Source organism: Nematolebias whitei, chromosome 13 (genome assembly GCF_014905685.2).
Source record: "Nematolebias whitei isolate Nwh7 chromosome 13, NemWhi1, whole genome shotgun sequence".
In the NCBI taxonomy this organism is placed as follows: Eukaryota; Metazoa; Chordata; class Actinopteri; order Cyprinodontiformes; family Rivulidae; genus Nematolebias; species Nematolebias whitei.
The window spans coordinates 26,015,930-26,029,803 of record NC_056510.1 but is presented as its reverse complement, the minus strand read 5'-3'; the positions used below and the strand labels follow the sequence as shown (position 1 = coordinate 26,029,803).

Genomic DNA, 13,874 nt, shown 5'->3' with positions numbered 1-13,874 from the left:
CGATAGATAGATAGATAGATAGATAGATAGATAGATAGATAGATAGATAGATAGATAGATAGATAGATAGATAGATAGATAGATAGATAAAACACAAAAAACGTCTTGAACCTACTGCTTGAAATCAGCAGCCGTGATGAGAGATCTTCGGTCTGTGGGCTTTTTAACAACTACTGACTCTAATCAGGCTCATTCTAAATCTATCCTCACTAACGAGCAGCAGTAAAGACACACTGAAGTGGATTAGACTTAAAAGAAAAGAGGAACAGCATTGAAGGATGACAGAAGTGAAGTTAATTGTGCAATTTGTGCAGACGTGACATCTACTCCCGGCACAGGGACTAAATTTATCCTTTGTAAGGTTCTGAACACAATGAATGGTGTTTTTCCTCTGCAGGGAAGTGAGCTGGCCTCTCAGTATCTTTGATGTGGTCTGCTGCCTCTAACATCTAAAACTCGGTGGTCTAAATTGTGTGTGGGTGGTGGAGCTGCCAGGCGACAGCAGGAGTTGTGCTGGACAGTCCAGGTGTGGATGTTACCTGATGAGACAGAAACCCTGGACACGGAGATAGTCGGGGTGTCAGAGTTTGTCCGGTGATGACTGCTTGCCTTCTTCTCAGGCGCACCGTCACTGGAGTGTAAACTGGCAACACTTTCTGCTCCATCAGGCTGCGTTCAAACACACCCAAGCTGTTAAAGTCAAACTTTACTCTGGAGGCTTTATGCGCTGCAGTCGGTTTGATTGTGTGTGTGCCATCACTGACCCTGACCCTCCGGTTGTTGCTGGGGTTGGAGGACTTATCTGGAGTTTGGGATCGCAGGTTGTTGGGTACGGTGGACATCCCCGAGGACTCCACAGCCACTGCAGCACTCCTGCGAGGTGAACACAGTCAGTGTTTAACAACTGAAGCTGCTTCACTCACATAACATCTCATTTCAAACAGATTTCTGAATCCTCCTGATATGAAAACGATCGTCTGCATGCTTTACGTGATCTGTCTCACACTATATGTCTTTGGCGTGTCCCTGTCTCAAAAATTATCTAAAAAGTAATTCTGCTTGTCTGAAAGACATGTCTTTAAGAATGAGGAAAAATCTAGCAAAGATCCAAAACAGGATCCGATAGAGGCATCATCCTTCTGTCGATCATTGACTTGGTGCTTAAATGCAATTTTATAAGTCAAGCTGTTTTATTTTGTGCACTTTTATGAGAACAAAGTGTGTTTTTGTGACAAGCTGCTGATACTAAATATCCTAAAGATCCCTTTAAAATGGGCCCATTGTCTGGTATGTGTCATCTCAACACTGGTTCATCTCATATGTTTAGCTGTGCCTAAATAATCAGTAAATTAGAATTATATTAATTAAAAATAATCATCTGAAAACAATCTGGTACTAAACATAAAACACTAAGTGAAGAAGGAGCAATACTTAGACGAAAACTTTCAGAAAACCTGAAGAACTATGAATCAGGACCAGTCTGGATGATACTGTAAATGCTTGTCCTGTTCACTGACACATAAACTAATTTTATGTTGGATGAAATATATATATATATATTTTTTTTAGCAGTAATGATGCAGAATGTCGGGCGACGGCTGATTGGATCACCGGAGCGAACCGTTCATCCCAGAGCTGGATTATAATAAGGATTACAGCATCACTAACTTATGTTTTCACAGGAAACATTTAAATTTGCAGAAACATTTAGTGTTGTGTTCAAGACCACCTAACACAAGACCAAGTCAAGACCAAGTACAGAGTGTACCGAGAACCGAGACAAGACCAAGACTTTGAGGGTCCGAGACCAAGACCGAGGGAAGTCGAGACCAAGACCTCAAATAAAATAAATAAAATATAAAATTTTATTATAAAATATTTTTTATAGAAGTTACATACTGCAACTTTGTTTATTTTTATAAATTTTCAAAGCTATATAACAAAGAAATCAGACATTCAGTGGCCTGACTTCATGTGATTCAACAATAAAATTACACAACTGTTAAACTGGAAGCAGTTTCATCATGTCAAGACTTAAAAAACTGCAGTGGCAAAACACTCTTCATAAGTCCAAACTCAACACCAAGGATAGCCACATAGTTGCATTAGTTACAAATATATTCTTTGTGATTTAAATAAGTGAATTTTATAACTGATGATATGGCAGACATCTTCTCCTGCGCCCAGACAATCAGTCACTTCTCACTTTCTTGGAGTGCCAGTGTTGCCAGATAGAGTCGAGGTTTTCCAGCCCAAAAATCTGTTAAAAACGACCCCATCACACAAAAATCTGCCCAATCAATATATTGTTACAGTATATTTACTGTTTGAACATGAACACAGATCAGTACAAGCTAAGGTAATTTAACAAAATGTGGCAAAATGCCCACAAAATCCCAGCAAAATCAGAAGGAAAACTGCCCAACTTGCAGTAAACCGCCCAATCTGGCAACACTGGGAGTGACACGTGCAAGTGAAAGAGGGTGGGCATGATAGCGATAACAAAAAATGTATTTAGCAATGAGTCACGTTATCACTTGAATTTGAATCAGTACGTTTAACATCCAATAAAAAAAAAGATGTTGACAAATAAACTGGACAATATTCTGGCAATTTAGTGATATTTCCACAGTTGTGGTCTTGACTGGTCTTGAAATAAAATCCCGAGTCCTCAATGTCTGAGACCGAGACAAGATTGAAACCAAAGGCGGTTGAATCCGAGACAAGACCGAGATCATCAAAAAGTGGTTTTGAGACCAGTCTCAAGACCAAGACCGGTCTCGAGTACTACAACACTAGAAACATTTAACACTATTTGACATTTGATCATGCTTTCATTCAGAAATAAAATCTTTCAAGGTGCTTCAGAAGATAAAAACGTTAATGTTTATGTCAGAAAAGATGCCCGAGTCCTATGAGAAAACCTTAAATCCACATTTGAAACCCAGATGAACATGTTTTTGACTTTCAAGTGTTTTTGTTTGATTTTTCTGGAGTAGTAGTACACCAAAGCCTTTGGTATTATAACATAAAAGAAAAGGTCAGTTTGGTATTTATTCTTAGACAGAGTGTCAGATACCTGTTTGATTGTGAACTCGCAGCAGAACGAACACTTTGAGCGTCTCCATCTGAAGCAGACTTCACACTGACGCCATCGACTCCATTCTCTGGCTTCATAGAGGGCCGGCTGCCTTTCTTGGCCATCTTCATCCGCCTGCACATAACAAACAAACACACACATACACACACATCTGCAGGCTGTGCAACAAAGACAATTGTGAAGCCTTTACCCTCTGTCTTTCAGGTTCATCTCAGTCACTTGTGCATCATGCAGAGGAAATGTATTTAATTAACCATCTACAAAGTACACTCATGTATTGAATTTAATTTGTTATGATTCATTTTTCTTTCCTATAATTGTTTTTTATTGAATATGAAAAAATAAAAGAGACTCTTTTCAGAAAAAAGTGATCTAAAACCACCTCATAGGTGACGTCTGTTTTTTTCATTAAGATTAAAGTGACTCATCGTCCACAGAGGAAAATAATGTTCGATGTCACATATTAGCATTGTTATGTTACCGTAGAGAAATGTGGACTGAGTGGGTGAACTATGATGGAAGTCAACAGTCAAAGGATGAAGTTTAAAGATATTTCTGTTGTGGGCCACATTAGGAGGTGTAAAAGCTAAAATATGATGTCAAATTAATGTGTTTTTCACTGTACAAGTCACGTTTTTCTTGCATAATTTACAAGCCATGAAACTTATAGGCTGAAGTGACATATTTATGGATTTTTTCCCATATTTATAAACCAATTTTTGACCGAGATATGACTGTTTCATTCATTCCGTTTGAAAAAATTAAACACTACCATTTTCAGCCACTAGATGGAAGCAGAGTATACAAGCATGATGTTGTATCATGTAATCTGTAAAGGTGGCTATAATGACAAATTCAAATAAGTTCAAGATAAAAACAAATGGACTTTATTTATTATGCTTTACGTTATACTTTATTATTTTTGTCTTGAACTTTTTTGAATTTACCATGCCCTGGATGACTGAGAATCTTCACCAGCTATTAATGACACAATCGGCTTGCCATAGTTACCACCTTCATCCAGCTCGCTGCTTGGAGCAACCGTCAAACCAGCTTCATTTCGCTGAACCGCCCCTGACGAAATGCAGCTAATTTAACCATTAAAGTGCGTTTATTAAGTAAAAGTTAAACTGAGACACAACTTTACTATAATTTCGAGCAAACAAATAATTGTTTTTAGGTGGTTATCTTGTTAAATCTGCACAGTGACTCGTCCCGTGCATGCACTTACATCCACGTATCGGCTTTTGAAATGCAGCTGATTTGACCGTCAAAGTGCATTGATTAAGCAAAAGTTAGACTAAGGCACTCATTTGCTACAATTTTGAGCAAACAAATAATTGTTTTTAAGTGTTAATCTTGTTAAGTCCTCCCGTGCATGTTCCAGCGGCCGCCATTTGGCAGCCAATCGATTTTTGGCACAACACCGACCCACATTTTCGGATTCGGCCCACATTTCTGGGTTGTCAGCGGTGACGCGTAACAAACGTGACGTGTCAGCGATGACGCATAATGTGACGCATACGGCGAAGTGACATATTTACGGATTTTTCCACTTTATTAGTCAAATATGGACTGATGCAACTTATAGGGTGAAAAATACGCTATGTTGAGTGAATCTAATTTCTGTAAGAAAAATAATCAGAAATTTGCTAATGCACTCGTCAAAATCTACTTAGCTAAATTAAAAAAGTATTTGTTTATTAGTTGCTTCACCTATAAATAAAACTAATAATGGAATTTCAGTGCAACATTTCTTGTATTATGAAGAATAAAAAGTCACAGTGTACAGTTCAATACAGGAAGTGTCTGATAATCATCTCCTTAATGCGTAGAATAATTAAATATGCAGGCAGCAGCTGTGTAAATATCAAAGCCTTCTTAGCAGCTCTGATTTAACAGATATGACTCGTGTGTTTGGCTTCTCGTGATGCCTTCAGGAACTATCAGGCTGCAGCCGAGATAAGAAGTCATCATGACCGACACAATCTGATTATTGCTTCTTAAAATGTATTTTTAAATAAATTCCAGGTGTCTGACAAATCCAATGAACATCCACTTGTTTTTTTTTTCTCCTAATGGTATCATATTAAAGTGAGCACTCAGCTCGCTGCACATTTTAACACGTTTCTGATCATGTTATCCTGTTAAAATTGCATTACACACACCATAGTTCCGATGAACTGCTTTACTGCTAGATTCATTTCCTTCCAGCTCTGCAATAGTTTTATTTTGCTGAATTTTTTTTATTGATGATGGGAAACTCAGATCTTCATGAAGATCTTTCTTCTTAAATATTCTCAACGGTGTAAAAGTGTAGATAGACTTTGTCATTTCCGTTTCCTGTGCAGAAACAATGTTTAATACTTCCGGAACTGTAGTGGACTAGGCCCATGTCAAAAACTAAGTCTAAGGTCAAAAATCTTGACCTTAAGAACCTTGTGGGACAGGAACTGTCATTTCATTGATTTGAATCCAGAAATACAGGTTCACCCATCCTGAGACTTTCTCTCTTGAAGATTCAAGTGAAAAGAACACTCTCTGTTTTATTATCATTACTATTTTACAAATGTTGATAATCAAAGTGTCTTAGTTCAAACCATTTTAGATGTTGCAGTGAACTAATCAATTTTATTAACTGTGTAATGATTTTTTCTCACGCAAAGTTAGAACTCATGTCAAAGCTGTTACAGAGTAATTATGCCTTTTCTGATTTCTGCTTTTGAATGAGCAAGTGTAAGTTGGTCCAAGGTTGGAGTCAAACGCAAAACAAGTTGTTGGCATGGTTTTAGAATCCTCTCAGACATAAATATAGAGGTTTTTGGCACCTGTTTCTGAAACGCGCCAAAACAAAACTCTCTCTGTCTGTGAGAACATTTCTGATCTTTCCATAACAATTCTTGCTGTCTTCTAACCTCTTACGTCACAAAACACACCCCGTCTGGTCGGTTCTGACCAATGGTAATACTCCCAGATGAACCGGGAAAGAGCTCTTTAAAATGTCGGTACTTCCTGGTCTACTGAGCTCTGCTCGAGATCTGTAAACTACACAGTTCTGTTAGAAGTTCTGGGACAGTTCTGTTCAGTTCTGATGGAGTGCTGTTGGAGTTCTGCTGGATACACAGTTCAACCAGTTCTGTGAGAGACGGGATGATCCTGACATGACAACAGAGCTCTTCCGAGTTCCATGGGATTATAACATTTTCACTCGCCACTACTTCTGACGATTCACAGCATCCTAAGGAGACGCTGGACAGGTAGCGTTAACGGAGCTCCATATCTGCTGAGATAACCTCAGAAAGGTAATGAGTCAAGTTTCCTACCAAGCGTACCGGGGAGAGCTGGGTTCTGACGGAGTGTCAATTCTGGTGAACACTTCCCCTCCCATACCATCTTTACTCCCTCTAAACTTCTTTCCCATCTTTAAACTTTTTATCAAGTAGAAATTCTTCCAGATATTTAGAAATGTCTGTGTAAAATGCTCATCCACATCCGTGTGGGTAAAAGATCATAATTGTACAGTTTCATAAATGTCTGTGGTGAAGCAACGGAAAAATCATGGCCGTATGATTTTTCCTGATTGATTGCTTATGTTGTTATTTTCATAATTTGCCAAATTAATGTAAATGTTTGATGTTAAATTTTGATTCTGTAAATAAATGACCGCATTCATTTTGATGGGTCAAATATAAATGACGTCTCACGTTTGCATTTCCTTAAATTCAATGCACGTTTTATTCAGTCCAGAAAAATGAGGAATCCGTGTTAAATGATGAATATATCCGAGCATCTGTTCATCTACAGAACTAATATATTTTTAATTTGCTGCCATAAGAGACAAGATCAAATAATTTCCTGTGTGTCAGCGCGGTTGTCGTCTGTCTGTTGGAAAAAGTGCAACATTTGAAGTGAACGTGCAGATTGGCATGTTCATATGTAACTGTGTCCACCTATCACTTTCAAACTGCTTTCCAAAATGTTGTAAATAAAATTGGGATATTTGTTTTTATTTTTATTTATCTTGTCATTATTTCAGAAAATTCTAAAGAATAATTAAATGGATTAACTCAGAAGAATCACTAAAAAATAAAAATTTGGGCTCTCCAACTAGCAAAAACAACAGAGCTTATTTGATAGACATTTGCCTCAGTGATAATAAAAAAAGGGCTGTAAAAACACTGCACTGTTTAGCTTTTATACACGTTTGAAAAATGAATCTCACGCTGACGTAGCCATGTTGAATACCCTGAAATGAATTGGGGAAGATGGTATAGACAATTTACTATGATGTGAGCTGTAACCAGTCAGAATATTCATTTTACCGTTCAGCAGTTTCAATTTAAATTGTTGTGTGTTGACAGAGATCACAATGCAGACATGACTCCCTGCATCTGAAAATGAGGAAAACCAAACAATGAAGAGGAGCAAGTCGTCAAAAAAAAAAAACTGGTGTTTGGGCAGCTGCTGCTTGTAAATGTCAACTGGAAGAGAGCGTTTATGCTGCAAAGAGCTTTGCTTGGTATCACAGGTTGTTCATGATAAGCATCAGGATCAAACGTATTCTCCTTTATATTAGAACAGTGGGTTCCACATTAATAAAGACTTAAAACACTTTATGGTCACTGCACACACCCATCCACCTTTCCATTATGTTCCACTTGTCCTAACTTGGGTCACGAGTGTGCTGAAGCCTGTGTAAAGCAGGGGTTTGATCCATAGAGCAATACACAACAACACAACACACAGCCACAAATTATTCATGGTGAGTGCACACGAGACACAGCAGTCAGGTGCTGCTCCGTGGATGGAGGACGACAAGTGTTTGTGGAGGAGCGCGCCTCAGTTTTAGCCTTTTAATGTTTGTGTTCGGTTTCCTCCTACAGACCATGAGGCCAACAGGCTGATTGGTAACTCTAAATAGTCCCTAGGTGTGTGTGTGAGCGTGTGAACGGCTGTTTGTCTCTGTGTGTCCCTGTGATGGGGCCCGTCTCTCACACAGTGACCGCTGGACATGAGAACCAGTGGTCCCTACGACCCAAAACAGAAGAAGAGAGTAAAGATAATGGATGGATGGATAAATGTTTGTGTTAGCTCTAGCTAATATACATGGCATTAGCTTCAGGGCACTGTTTGATTGTTTCGACAGTTGCGATAGACAAAGCTTTTCCTTAGTTTACACATTTCCCAGGCGAAATTGATATGTCGGCCTGTTTCGAGGCCAACCGGGGAGTCAGATTCAGATAATCCACAATTGTTGATTTATTCAGGCAGATTGTTTTTTCTTGTCAGCCTTGAGTCTTACTGATACTTCCAAGATCTGAAATGGTCAGGTTAGGGTGCCTTCTACTGATCCGTGCTTACGAGCCTCTTCAAGGTCATTTCATGCTGACGAGTCTAAAGCCGCAGGTGGCCTGCGATTCAAATCACTTCCATCTTACGGTTTAGCTCGTAAATCAGCTGATTTTAACTCCTCAAAGCAATTGGCTGATTGATGGATGAGCCGCATGATAGGTATGGATTTTTTATTTCAAATAACTTGTTTAAAATTATTTGGCACCTACTGCACCTGCGAGCAGCCCACAAGAGCAGGAGAAGCTCCCTCCTGCAGTAATGTGGTCATGATCTCCGTTCTGCAGCAAAGAGGTGGGCGTGGCCGAGAGTGCAAGCAGGTGGCAGAGAGCGGAGATCATGACGTTCTGTGCTCTTTTAGAGCATTTAGAGTTTAAAACATTGTGTAGAATATTGAAAGAGTGTGGGAAGGGTTTAAAATGCCATATATATATATATATGTGTGTGTGTGTGTGTGTGTGTGTGTGTCCATTCAATACAACCTGTTAGCTTTGACACCTTGAGTTGTAGTTTTGACTGAAACCTATGTACAACATTCTCCTAAAATTCATTGCACAGACCTTCCTAGGTGGAAAATGTAACAGACATGTACAATTTTTAAGTAAGGAGGAATTTTCACGTGTTACACACAACAACTTTTAGTTGAATAGGAACATATTAGACTAAACATCCCTTTAACATCAACATGGGTCCAAAAATTCATCCTTGAGGAACACCACAGTTTTATTTAGATTCTTTTGAAATTATTTTAATGGATGGACACTGAGATGTTATTCCATAAATCCATGCAACAAACCAACAATTTCCTATCATTTAAACTGAGAAGGTCCCTTTTTTTTTAAGAACAAGCAGCTGCTCCCTGCATCAGTTTGAATTAAATATGTTGTTGGCAGCTAACACATGTTCCTCGCTGCAGAATGTTTTCAATGGGAGGTTCCTAACACCTAAACTGTGACACGTTACACGTTCATCGTGAACTTTAACCCCATGACGTGCACTTACCCCTTCTTTTTAGCCCCATCCATGAGATTGCGTACGACGCTTCTGTTGGACTTGGGAGTGTCGGGTTTCTCTGGTTCAGATGTGACCGATATATTCTCTGTAGCCTTTTTTTCTGTGGCTTATGATCACAAACACAAATTTATAGAATAAAATGCTGCACATTTCCTGCAGCACACCACTGCTCTTTCCACAGAAGTCATTACGGTCTGGGTTAGAGCGTATTCTGTGGTACATTATCAGTCAGACTCACTTGGCGGACTGCTCAGGATGGACTGTTTGATGACGTCACTGCTCAGCGTTTTCTGCTCGAAGCGTTTGGACCGTTCCTCCAGGAACCACTCTCCAGTCACCACCTTCAGCTCCCTGTTGTTCAAACACAACAAAATACCACATTATTAAACACTGTATACTCTAGAAAAGCAACGATTGTTTTGTAACCTGGTTGAGATTTTTGCTTTGGGTTGCACTACTGAAATGTAAGAAATAAAGTTTTTTTTCTTCCACCTGGCCACTATTTTTAAATGTGTAAATGTCAGAAGAATAAGCTATCTGAGCTAAAGCAGGGTATCAATTTTCTTTGATAGCAAATAAAAACAGAAGCAAAGCAAATGACACAAACTGTCTTTAGTTTGACCTTTTCATGCTAATATAACTAAAAATAAATGAAAACTTTGGTCTCTATTGAGGCCCAGGAAAAAAAAATAAATTGTTGTACAGTTCATTTGAACCAGGCTCTAAAACACAGTTTCTGATCTCCGTTTTGTTTTTCACGTCCTCAGATAAAAACAACTCATTAATAATTGAATGAAAAACAAATTTTAGGGGGCTAGAGCTGCTAAACTTGACTCAATGTATAAAGTACTATTTTTATGCAGCCAGAGTCAGAAGTTTACATGCACCCATGATGCACATGAAGTTTGAATGTGGAGCTTATAACTATTAGTTTGAACTTTTCTTTTTCTAATACGAATCAAAACAAACGTCCTCCTCAATTTTTAATAGGTGATGCTGAATGTTGCTTTTAACTTGATAAAACCAAGACCTACTAACTTCTCAGTAGTGGTCATGACTACATTGAATGAAAAAGGGTTTGTTTGGCAGTACTCACTGGACGGATCAGTACTCAGCTGTCACAGACAAAAGGGAATTGGTTTGGACATTCAGGAACACTCCAGGAACCACCACAGCTCAACTCCATCATGAACTGGAAACTTTTAGACAGTCCAATGTCTTTTGGAGAAAATTTTTGGTGTCAGATGAGATAAAGACTGAACTATTTGGCCACAATGACAAGAAGTAGATTTGGAGGACTTGTCAAGTTGTCATAAAAAGTTAATTCATAGACAGCATGTTTAAAGGAATAGTTTGTTTTTTTAAGTTGTGTACTGTGATGTAGTAATCTGTGGTTACGACTTTACTTAAAGTCTTAAAGAACTGAGTTTATAGATCATTTATTTTACAGTAGTCATGTTAATGGCAAGTTTGTCACTTGTCCTCACGTTTAACAATAACAGCAGCTGTCAGAGAAGCTTTTGGAAGATTTATCAAACTAAACAACGCTCAGAGAAAGACCATTCTGTGAACCAAGAACCAGAAGAAGATAAACCAAACTGGTGAACAACTTGGCTTCGTTTAAAGCAGGGGTGTCAAACTCACTTACAAAAGGGGGCCAAAATTAAAACCCTTTTCAAACTAAGGGCCAGTTTCAGAATCTACATTAACTCAAGTTAGATACCCAACATCTTTTCTTGGTCACAGGTTCCTCAACAAGAGTTTGATTGGTCTCATTTGATGTTCTCTGTCGTGCTTTCAGCATCATAATCAAAGATTGCTAAAAAAAAATTAAGAGAAAGAAATATTTTACATATCACATATCATCTTGGGGGCCAGATATGATGTCAACGAGGGCCACATTTGGCCCCTGGGCCTTGAGTTAGACACATATGGTTTAAAGGAAGATAAGAAGTCAGCTGACTCACATCTCACAGGAGAAATGGTCAAATACTCAATGTAAGGCTGCTCAGTTAAATAATACAGAAGTCCTACAAGTCATGTCGATGAATTTAAGGCTGCCTTAATGTTTACATCAATCATACAAATAACTTTGGTTTCACAAAAAATCACAACAATAGCAAAAATTATTTAAAAATGAATAAATAAATAATTTGATAACAATCCATCCATCCCTCCATCCATTATCTTAACTCTCTTCTTCCTTTTCAGGTCATGGGGGTCACTGGTGCTCATATCCAGCAGTCACTGTGCGAGAGGCGGGGGACACCCTGGACAGGTCTCCAGTCAATCCCAAGGACAAAGAAACGAGACAAACAACCATTCAGTCTCTCACTCACACCTAGGGACAATTTAGAGTTACCAATCAGCCTAACATGCATGTTTTTGGTCTCTGTGCGTGCACAAACAGAGACAACACGCAAACTCTACTCAGAAAGTCCAACAACGTCAAGTCAGGTTCTCTGGGCGGTTTCTTTTTTGTTGAAACGTTTCATCCTTCATCCAAAAGACTTCATCAGTTCGAGGAGCCACAACAAACTCAGTCTTATAAACAGCACCTTCACTTAGTGGGTCAACCAGTTTGATGGTGCTCAGACGGTTTCTGGAGTCCGCCCTCTCTCCAGCCAACTTGTTTGGGGCAGCCATGGCCAAAGTGGTTCAAGACATCCTGAATCATGCTCAGTAATCCAGGTAGAAGAATTGTTGTGGCTCCTCAGGCTGATGAAGTCTTTTGGATGAAAGATGAAATGTTTCAACAAAAAGAAATCGTCCAGAGAACCTGACTTAACTTTGTTGGATTTTTCTACCTGGATTATTCAGCATGAATCAGTACATCTACTCAGAAAGGTCCTCGGCTGGGATTCGATCAGGCAACCTTCTTGCTGAGAGCTCTAGGAACTGCGCTTGTCTCACACGTGCGTGGCTACAGCAGTTATAAACAGCTGGCAGATGCAACTTTCAGTAAAAACTTTGGAAACTGTCATCTTAAATTTGGGATTAATAGCTATTTTTGTTTGTTTTAGTGGATTATCCCATCACTGAAGCACCACACGGCCCGGTCAGACAAACAGGGACAGCTGTGGTGCCATGAATCTTCTGCAGACTCCTGTAGAGTCCATCCTTCTCCCCCGTCAACCACTCTGCTCCCCCTGCAGGTAACACACTTACGATATCTTGGAGCAGACGTTGCACCTCCACTGGCGCGACCCTGCAGCTGTAACTCGACATTGGCTGCAGACGCGCAGCCGACACTCCTCGCAGAGATCTCCACGGTCAAAGATCAGGCCCAGAGTCTTCAGGCAGCGAGCGCACTGACGCTCCCCGGGATCCTGGGGCCTGCGTGAACCTTTCCGCTTGATCTCCAGCAGCTCATTTTTCAACTTCCTGTGACGCAGAAACAGAAACAGATGAGAAATGAAAGTGATGACGACGAATGTGACGAAGATGACGTTAAAGATCCTCACCGTATTCTTTTCTCCTCTCGTTTCCTCAGTTTCTCGTCCTTCTGCAGCACCTTCAGGATCATGTCTCTCTCATGCTCCAACAGGAAGGAGAAGTTGAGCTCCTCCATGGTATTCTCCATCAGGATCCTCGATCAGCACTCGAAATAAATATCTTGTGCGAAGGAAATCAACAAGAGCTACATTTTGCTCATTTTCTCCATGCCGCCCTGGTGACAGCTGAGTTCCTCTTTTCCTGCTGGCATCACTGCAGCTGTAATGTGCAGAAGCTTGTTCCACCGTTTCCTTCCTAATGTTCTCCTTGGAGAAGCCTCTAACTGGTGATCACTCTCCGGAAACCTTAAGAACACAAAGGCACAAAACATCCAAAACATACATTAGACTAACTTTTTAAAATAATGTTGAACTGGATGTAAAATACTATCATCCAGGTGATGGGTCTCTCTGTTGGCTAGCTAAGAAAAAGCATTAATTAAAATAAAACATTTTCAGCAGGAGGAAATGCAACTAATTGGTGGACACTTGGCAGCTCTACAGCAGCTTAACAAGCCCAATTATGGTTTTAGCCTGATACTCAGAGTACTGCATCCATTTTTCTCTGCTTCCATGATTCCATCTCATTTATTGTATATTTCTCTGAAAAGCCACGAGAAGACTTGTTCTCATTATCTGCACGCCTGCAGACCAGGTCTCACTGCTACATAACACTTACCTGGCCCCAGAGACAAGCTTTCCAGCAGCTTTAGAGACACGTCAGCAAAGATGGAGACATCACACAGAATTAGAGCACTGCCACTGCCAAGCAAATTACTGAGACATTTAATTTAGGGCCACTATCAGACCTGCACTTTTGATTTTCTGTGAACATTTTCAACAATTACTGGAAAGTCGGTGCAAACGTTGTGCGACAATCACTTTGTTTTCAATTTACGTAATGCTCAATCTTTGAG

The 13,874-nt window shown here is 39.6% G+C and overlaps 1 protein-coding gene and 1 long non-coding RNA gene across 2 annotated transcripts in view; both read right to left on the bottom strand.

Annotated features, from left to right (window-relative positions):
• Positions 1–13,874, bottom strand: part of sytl5 (synaptotagmin-like 5) — a 74,844-nt gene that overhangs the window by 24,096 nt on the left and 36,874 nt on the right. The window lies entirely within an intron of this gene.
• Positions 9,541–12,684, bottom strand: LOC119419674. Its single transcript, XR_005187264.1, has 3 exons — positions 12,632–12,684; positions 9,702–9,814; positions 9,541–9,569 (listed from the first exon to the last, which is right to left on the bottom strand). It is a non-coding gene; the product is annotated as an uncharacterized LOC119419674 (long non-coding RNA).